The sequence below is a fragment of the Macrobrachium rosenbergii genome, chromosome 2, assembly GCF_040412425.1.
Source record: "Macrobrachium rosenbergii isolate ZJJX-2024 chromosome 2, ASM4041242v1, whole genome shotgun sequence".
NCBI classification, from domain to species: domain Eukaryota; kingdom Metazoa; phylum Arthropoda; class Malacostraca; order Decapoda; family Palaemonidae; genus Macrobrachium; species Macrobrachium rosenbergii.
The window spans coordinates 14,106,228-14,115,707 of NC_089742.1; the positions used below are offsets into that span (position 1 = coordinate 14,106,228).

General features: G+C 33.7%; 1 long non-coding RNA gene across 1 annotated transcript; it reads right to left on the bottom strand.

Annotated features, from left to right (window-relative positions):
* Positions 1-3,735: 3,735 nt before the first annotated feature.
* On the bottom strand, positions 3,736-6,785 carry LOC136849522 (uncharacterized). The gene is made up of 3 exons (XR_010856303.1): positions 6,436-6,785; positions 6,045-6,120; positions 3,736-5,924 (listed from the first exon to the last, which is right to left on the bottom strand). It is a non-coding gene; the product is annotated as an uncharacterized lncRNA (long non-coding RNA).
* Positions 6,786-9,480: the final 2,695 nt, after the last annotated feature.

Below are 9,480 nucleotides of genomic sequence, written 5' to 3' on the forward strand. Positions count from 1 at the left end.
GTCACCTGGACTTTCCTTCTGAATTTGATTGACTTATTCATCTGTTCAGGAGTATTACTCTAATGTATTGGGAGGCTTTTCTTAAACTTGCCTCTTTTGAAGGCGTCTGTATCATGTGTCAATTATAAAAATGCAGTAGGTGAATTTATATATCGAAAAAACTTAAACAGAAGCATGTGGCTTTTAAATTTAGTTACGTAGTCTATTAAAATTCCAAATATATTAAAATTCCAAGTATATTAAATATACATGCTAATATCAGGAGAACTTCCCAATTAAGGATGCAAATACCAATCACTTCTTTGAGAAACAGAGAAGCTGAGAAGTTAGGAAAAATTTAACTTCTATAATAATTCCTATTTAATAACGTTTCTGTTAATGATTTCCTTCCACAGCTGCCCTTTATTATTATTTTTATTATTATTATTATTATTATTATTATTATTATTATTATTATTATTATTATTATTATTATTACAATGAAATATAGCACTCAAAAATGTATAAAAGTAAACAAGGAATATCAGATTCAATACATATCGAAATAAAGTAGAAAGATACATTGAATGATATGATTTTGCCTAATCAACTTGCACTGTACACATCTCCACGGGAAATATTAACGTTTCAAGCTTTAAATTGTTCTGCAAAGACTTCATGAAAATTTTCGTAACCAATATAAGTTTATGTATACTCCTTTTAACTAAAAAAAAGCTTTCTATAACATGTCATTCACTAGTTCAAGAACTATTGTAAGGGCTATTAAACAAATTACGAATTACCTTGGGCGAGCTAAGAATTATTACTCACATCTGGATTTGGCCTGTTATATTATCTGAAAAAGTTGGCACTGAGGCCATCTATCAACACCTGGAAGAAAGTTTGATCGAATACGTCATTTAAACAAGAATCTAATGTACGTTCCACAGCAGAATGAAATAGAATTTTTTTATTTCTGACTGCCACTTTCCTGTGGTTTTCGCTTACACTAAATCATGTGCATCTCTTGTGACTTTTTGAACATACATACATACACTTACATACTGTATACTCATATATATATATAATATATATATATATATATATATATATATATATATATATATATATATATATATATATATATATATTGTGTGTGTATGTATGTATGTATGTATATATATATATGTATGTATGTATACATGCAGGTATATAGGTAGATAGATAGCAGGATGCTAATTTTTTTTAGCTACCTGTGAGTTTCAATACTCTAATTTGGATTAGATCAACCTTACCATCGTGTGTAAATGAAAAGAATTCGACATCATGGAGAACATTAATATAAAACATTACTCTTCTAACTTGGTTATCCCTTCTTAATTTTTTTTCCTTTGAAACGGTATGTTCTGTTGGAAATATACTTTGCTTTATATTGGCTTACATATGTGTAAACATACGCAATGTAAAATATGGTCTTTATTTGTATTATAAGTTAAACTAATATTTATCTTTAAATGTAGCTTTTTCAGAAATGTACTAGATCATGAGAAGAAATAATATATCAAACAGTAAATTGCCTCAGAGTTTTATAAAATTACATTTTGAAATTGTTAATTATTTATTAAATAACCACCTTTAGAGTTTTGCCTATTTTCTCAAATTGTAAAAGTATTACTTTAACAGAAAATAATGTCATAAATGAAAAACACTTTCACCGGCGAAATTGCCTGGTCTACCCATAGGTATATGCCTAATTCATGTATCTTATTTTTTCCTAGCTATATAGGCATTTCATCATTATATTTCATGATAATTTGCCATTCAGTGGGTATGAAAATAATGTATATCTGAAATCCTGTTCGTTTCCGGGAAGAGACATTAGAGTGTTTCCCAAGTCATCGTTTCGTGAATGGATGCATATAACAAAATGTGAGGTAAAAGACTCCTTTGTGAGCACAAGGTGGTCTTCGGAAATTCTTTTGTGCTTCAATCATGGGTTCATTTTAACTCTCTTCTCCGAACTTTTTGGAAGCAATATTCTCTGTTTGGAGATCCGAAGACTTTTACGTTTAAGTAAATGACGAGGACCACTCTAACATTTGAGAGAGAGAGAGAGAGAGAGAGAGAGAGAGAGAGAGAGAGGAGTATTGACGTTCCAATAGTTGTCTCTTAGCTTTCATGGAAGGTAAAGGTCTGTGTCTACCTTTTGCGTTTGACTCTATTCCTGCAAAATTCTCTTGTATCTGTTGACTCTTATTTGTAGCATTTTATTTTTCTCTCGGCTAATCTGTTTTGAGATCATTCTTTTGTGTTGCAGAACATGTTGTTATGTAGTACACGGTTTAGTAAGAAACATAGTTTTTATGGAAATTCTCTTGATCAGTATTGATTGTTTTTAAGAAGTAAGGCGAAATATGGCTGTGTTAAAGCAAGCGTTTCTTACAAGGATTTTTAAAGAGTAGCCACAGTTTCCAGATCTTTCATCAGTCTTAATTAAAATAGACTTAGCAGTCATAAGACGATCCGGAATAAATAGACGAAGACGAAAGAAGAGAATAAAAAATCAGTACACTACGATTTAGTAGAAGTAATTGTAAAAAACCTTTGATAATTTTGCCACGCAGATTGCTTGGAGGAAATGTTCTGCAAATATTGGCGTTATAACAAAACCACTCATAAAATGAAATGACTATTACACTTAGACGAACAGAAATTTTTTTGAACAGTGTTAGTAATCTTTAAGAAAAGCAGATAACAAAAAAAAAAAAAAAAAAAAAACTTAGTATTATTTTGAGGTTCCTTTAGAATCTGCGCTGGAGAAATGAGATAGACAGATATGTCGATGTGTTAAAAGAATTTATTGGAATAATTTTTCTAAAACTTAAAATGACAAACATTTAGACAGAAATACAGCAGACTCTAAGTAAAAAGAGGGTTATTGTATGTAAAAAAATTTTGATAGCGTCCCCCATGCGGGAAACATTGATTGGATTGTAGATGAGGCTTAAAGGCTAGATACTTGTTTCCTTGAACGTCGTTACAAAAAATACTTGCACAGGGAAGCCTCATTTTAGTCTAAAAAAGAAAGCTTTACCATAAGATACAATGAAATTTATAGAGTTTCCTTTTGTATTTGTTTCGAACATACATTGGCAGCAGTGGGGGAAAATCTTTTTTGATTCCCGTACCTAATATTTCTACGTAAGACATAATATTATCATATATGTCCACAATTATGATAACCAAAAGTTTAAGAATGAAAATACTGGCCTTGGATGTTATAAGGGTTCTGAGACCCATACACTGAAAAGTCCTTCGTTGTGGTGTCATAACCGCGGTATCCTCATTCATCTTTGGGGATGTCAAAGTATTTGATAAGATATTAAACGTTTTTGGACATATGTTTGCTTCACATCATTTGTTATTGAGTTTAACTGACCTTCTCAAGACAACGGTTCTAAAAGGTAACACGTTACTGAAGGATTTTAGACAATTTTAACGTTCTAGCCACATTGCGCCTTGAACATTTTTTGAGAATATGCTTGGATGTGTTTTTTTTTAGTCCAGTTTGATAAAAATGACATGAACGTTACCCCAATTAAATAGCCACCAACAGGTATGCCTGTTCTGCTATTTAAACCAGTTACATTTGTATTAAAATTATCACTATTAAGGGCGATCCGGAACTTCGAGAGCCTTGTCCTTATTTTCACAAGAAATGTAAGACAGGATAAATATCTCACTATAATTGATTTACTCGTGCAACAAAACAGAATGCATATCTAGTCTACCATGTACTGCACGTCTTTCCACGTGAGATGCATGAATATTTCAAGATTCTATGCTGGGATGTGTATGAATATGACAAGAGTATTCACTTAGTCTTACAAGTGAAGTTTTGTTTGCGGAATTGAATAGGTTATTTGTCCTTGGTAGTGTGAAAAACTGTCAACACGGAAAAAAATACTAAATTTATATGAAAACTTTTATTCTACAAAGGGTATCATAAGTGCATGCTAAACAGTGCATAAAAAAAAATAAAATTCAATAAGGAGACAAGCATTAACAATTAAAACTATCAAGAGGCTAAAGTCCGAGAATGTTATAGAAACGTTTTCACGTAAAAAAAAAAAAAACAATTGGAAGATTAGGTTTTTCTTATGAATCTGACAATAATACCTCTCCCAGCTATCATCACTCGACAATAGTTCATATGTTCAGAAGAAATTAAGAGTTAGTCTATACCTTCTGCAGGTTGTTTACATCCAGGTTATTTGAAATAATTATGTAAAAAAAAATAATAATGATAGAAATATTATCTTACTTTTTGAAGACCCGATAAGCATTTTGAAAGGAATAGGTTTTACTGGAAAGGAATCACACTAACTTAGCCAAAATGGGACCGTCTTATGACTGCTAAGTCTATTTTAGTTTCTCTTAATCTGAAAAAGAAACAGCAGTCTAATTTCTGTACCCCTGGAGACAACGGAGAGATTTCGCGTGGTTTTTATTTAATTAAGGTTTAATGTCCAAATCGTGCTACTTCGGGAATATCACCTAAGGGGAATTATAAGTGATAAATGGATTGGAATCTAAGTGTCTCGGACACTCGACAGTACCCTCCAACGACTTCCAGTCGACGTTCAAAACCGCTGAGCCATCATGAGAGGTGTAAGTTAATGCCGGACTTGTATTTTTACTGTCGAGTGAGGGGATTTGTACGTAGCGTTGGAATCAACCCACCCCCACCGTGACAGCTGATTGCCACGTTTGGAACACGTAGCTCTTTTTATGAATTTTTATAACTTCACCGTGATTTATATACTAACATCAAGCTACAAATGTCGAACATTCGACAGTTCACTCCAAAGATTTACAGTCGACGTTCAAAACCACTGAGTGGTTGTTGATATGCTTCCCTCTCTGATATAGATTTGTCGTAACAAACATATAGCAAAAGTCCGAAGAATTCGAAAATTTCTGATGGCATTTTGCTAAATTCTTTTTATCCTCCATAATGACTTAAAGAAAGCTGTATTATTGACATAATATTTCATTTACATTGCACTAAGAAAATAATTCAGAATTGCGTGTTACATATTGCTAATGGTTGATATCTCATTAAAGTACATGACTTACGAACTCGACATAAAGATATTTTTTGTGAACTATGTAGTATTTTTATTACTTTGTGAGTTTAAGAAAGAATGGTACTCTCTTCAGTTATGAGAGCTGTAAAATGGAGCGTTCCATAGGAGACAAAATAAACCAAGAGAAATGTCTTTTTTAGTGCAGTAGGCCCCTATCATAAGCTTTATTTTCCTTCAGCATAAGCTTTGAGTCCCCTTTTCATAAAGTGAGGGATATTGCTGCCAAGAACAAAAGTTCTTCGAAGATGCCTGACTTAGGCAGAAGTTTTCCATCACAAAATACGTAAATATCCAGAAAAATCATGTTTTATTTTACGTTCGATGTTACTTAAATGGTCCTCTTATTAATAATGTTATTTAACAATGAAGCATTTGAAATAATGGAGGGAAACAACTAATTGATGCCATAAGTGATTAGAAATGTGTTAAAGTAAATGTCCCTTTTCAATTTTGTTTTTGTTGTTGTAAAGCCCATGTTTCAAAATATTTCCCTCTAATTTTTCGTCGTTTGAATAAACTGAATAATACCGAATCTAGTCATTATCTAATTGCTTCCAGCCATATTGAAATGAGGGTTTTTCATAGGAAAGGTTCTTATTTAATTGATTTTTCCCTACGATGTATACGTGAATGTTGACTGCAATTAAGCTGAAAACTGTATAAACACCTTGTTATAAATTGTTAAAGGGAAGTTAATTTACACATCTGGGAAAATTGTTAGTATTTAATAATATGAAATTGTCAAGTGCATAACACAGGGCTCTTCCTCTTCCAGGATCAGCTTCTCCTCCACACCTGTATTGGAAATAATGAAAACCTACATAAATGGCAAAACCTTGGAATTTTAATATTAACTGATATATAAGAAGAATATTACAAGAAACACTTATATATAGGCACAGGTCAACGTGTTACCTTAACTGCGAGTAGGTCAAGGACAGGAAAAACTAAGCCAGATAACCATATTACAATGCTGGATAATAACCCTATCCTGAAATGATGTAACGCCCATATAAGTTACTGTTTACAGAAAGATAATATTCTTCAGTCGTGTATTTTAACTTATGACAATGAAAACGAAATCTTAGCTTACCACTTATTTACAATACTAAAAGGAATAACACCTTCAGCACAGCTTCAGAACCACTGACGAGAAAAATCCTTCAATATAAAATATGTAATAAACAAAAATAATAGTACTTAACCAATTACAGGCAGAAAGATCATTAAGAGGGCAGTAACAAAGGCTCAAAGAGATGATTACGGTTACCATTAAGTATTTGCCCTAACAATACTTGGTACTCACCGTAATCCATCCGAGCGAGACGTGATTGACTCTAATGCTCGTAGAACGTTGTAGTATGTCCAGACGGAATCATCCACTGAGGTGAGGTGAAGTCCGAGATCGTGATGAACCATAAACTGGGGGGCCAGAGAACATCCAGGTGGCCGCCAAATATGCCGTCCAAAATATGGAGTCACAGGGAAATATACAGTACAGATGCCTCGTGAGGGACCCTTGGCTCAAAAAGTAATTTTAGCAGAGCCATAAATTTACATCATACTTGTCGATGACTCGCTCAACTGAAGACTGGCTTATCCTGGCTTACACTGAAGACTGGCTCAACGGCAAGACTGGCATAACTGCCCTCAGGCTGTGACAGAACAATCTCTGTTTATTTATAGGCAGATCTCGACGCTCCCTCGGAACAAGAAGAATACAAAAAGAGGAGGAGTCAAATAATTGCCAACTATCATTATGGCTGCAGGAAGGACAGTAGGGTGTACCAAGTATTTAAATAATAATAAACAAACTTGAATAGTTACGGATCCTTCCTGCCGCCGTAGGAAAGTACACTAGAAATAACTGGAATTCTGTATAGTCCAGGGGGGAGGATGGAAATTTCTTCCAAAGTACGAAAAAATTTTCATCCAAAAAAGAAATTATATGTACAAAATATGTTTTGACAATACAGTAAAATGAAAACTTATACACATTTAATAAAGTTATATACAATAAAATTAATTTAGTGAAACATTTGTCTTGTCCTTGCCTCACTGGTCTCTGCAGCTTTCCTTTTAGGACGTGAGGATTTACTCAAGAACTGACTTTCGGGGCAAGTGTTACCATGATCAAAATTAGTATCCTCCAGCGTGGGTATTAGGTTAGAAACACGAATCTTGGTGATCTGACCGGTTCCTCCCTTTTTGACTAGAACATAGGTAACCTCACCCAGATCATTAGAAAAATTCTGCAAAATAATTCATAATGGATAATTACTTCTTTTAGTATATTCTTCTTTGATTAGTACGATATCTCTTATTTTAACAAGTTATGTGAAATGGGACGATATCTGCTTTTCCTATCAACAGCTTGATGAATTAGAGTACCTAAAAATTCATTATGGTAGGTATCTAATAACACATTTCTAACTTTACATAATTTGGTATAATTTTTAGAAATGTCCGAAATATTAGATTTAGCAGGATGAAAATCTGGACCTTCTGCCGGAAAAGGCTGTAACTCAGGGATCAAATTTAATGAGGTTAACTCATATCCCCTGATAAGTTGTTCAGGTGTTATAGGCTCGGGTACATCATCAATGTTATTGCCTCGTACAGCCTCTTTGAAAGCTATGGGTCGTCTATTAACGAGATGTACTGTTATACACAAGAAATTCAAAATCATAAAACGAAAGTACGTTGTTCTTGATCGCTCCAAAGATTAATCGTTTAACCATTTTAACACACACCTCGACCAAAGAACCCAACAGCCTGCAACCCTGAAAATATTGTTGAAAAGATACAGGTTTCACAATGTTTTCTTCAAAATATAATCGCATCTGAAAGTCATTAATAAAAGAGCTTATAATATTAGCACCTGCTATCAACTGCGTTCCTAAATCGCTGATGCACAGCTGGGGTATGCCATATTCAAAACAATGTAATTGAAAAGCTCTAAGAAAATCTGAAACATTCAAACTTCTACAGACTTTTAGATTAATGGCCCTTGACCAAGGACGGGTTGTGCACAATAACCAAATTTTCTGTGTCACCTTTTCATTTTTTACGTTAAAAGGTCCTAGATAGTCAACAAAGACATTTGCAAAGGGAACAGCAGCAAGGTCCGACCGGAAGTCTCTGTAGGAATTATGATTTAATTTTGTGGTGCGATTATTGAATCTACGACAATGAACACATTGCTTGAGAGCTTTCTTGACAACGGAAAAATGTTTAGGGATATAATAATACCTTCTGAGCTCAGTTAACGCAGAATAACAACCTGAATGTAACAACTTTACATGGGCGTCCCAAATAATCAATTTAGTTAAATGGCTGTCTGGATGTAATAACGCGGGAAATTTGTCGTTAGTGCTGTAATGCCACTTCCTGAACTTACTTTTCACTCGTAAAATGCCCTGTTCATCCAAAAATAAATTAAGCTGTGCTATGATAGGAGACTGTGTGAAGTTTATAGGATAAACTTCACACAGTCTCTGTATGTTATTAATTCTGTTCAAAACAATGGGAGAATGTTTATTTAATTTGTCTAACTTCAAAGATGCAGAATTTAGCCAATGCAGGGCGCAGATAGAATCAGTATAGGCAATAATGCTCTCAATTTCTATGGGCCTTACGCACTCAACACTTAAATTTATGGCATTTAGTTCAAGGACAGGTATTGATTTATTCTTTAGTTGTTTACTGACAAGTCTGTTTTTAAGCATGAATAAAACTTAAACGGCCTGTCTCAATATGCTGCAAATAAATAATACAACCGTAAATATCTCGACTTGCATCTGAAAACACAAAAATGTTATATTTACCATCTCTAGAACCTACAGATCGGGGTACCCTTAAAGGAGGAGCTCTGTTTATCTGTTTGCAAATATTGCTCCATTCTCTCTCTCTGCAAAACTGTAACCAAGATTTGATCCCAGTTTAAATTTTTCTGGCACTGTAGCTTATGCATAAATAATCTGCTGCGACTAAATAAGGCCATATTAAAGCCAAAAATATCAAACTGAGAAGCAATGGTTTGTAAAATTGACCTCTTTGTTTTGGAATTAAGGCAAATAGGGTTAGTAAAAATTTCATCAGAATTCCTATCCCAAGTTAAGCCAAATAATTTACTGGTGTTAGGGGTAACTTTTTCTGCTTCCTTGTCTATTTCCTCTCGTAATGCTATATCATTAGTAACCAACTGCTGACTATCAAATCTATAAGGGTTAAAAATACCAGGAAGCTGTTGGTACGACCATTTCAACTCTTCTGAAGTATTAACAGTAATAGCCCCATTATCCATGTAAATAAGAGAGTAAATGGACTTTTTCAAGCCTGATATGCGGGG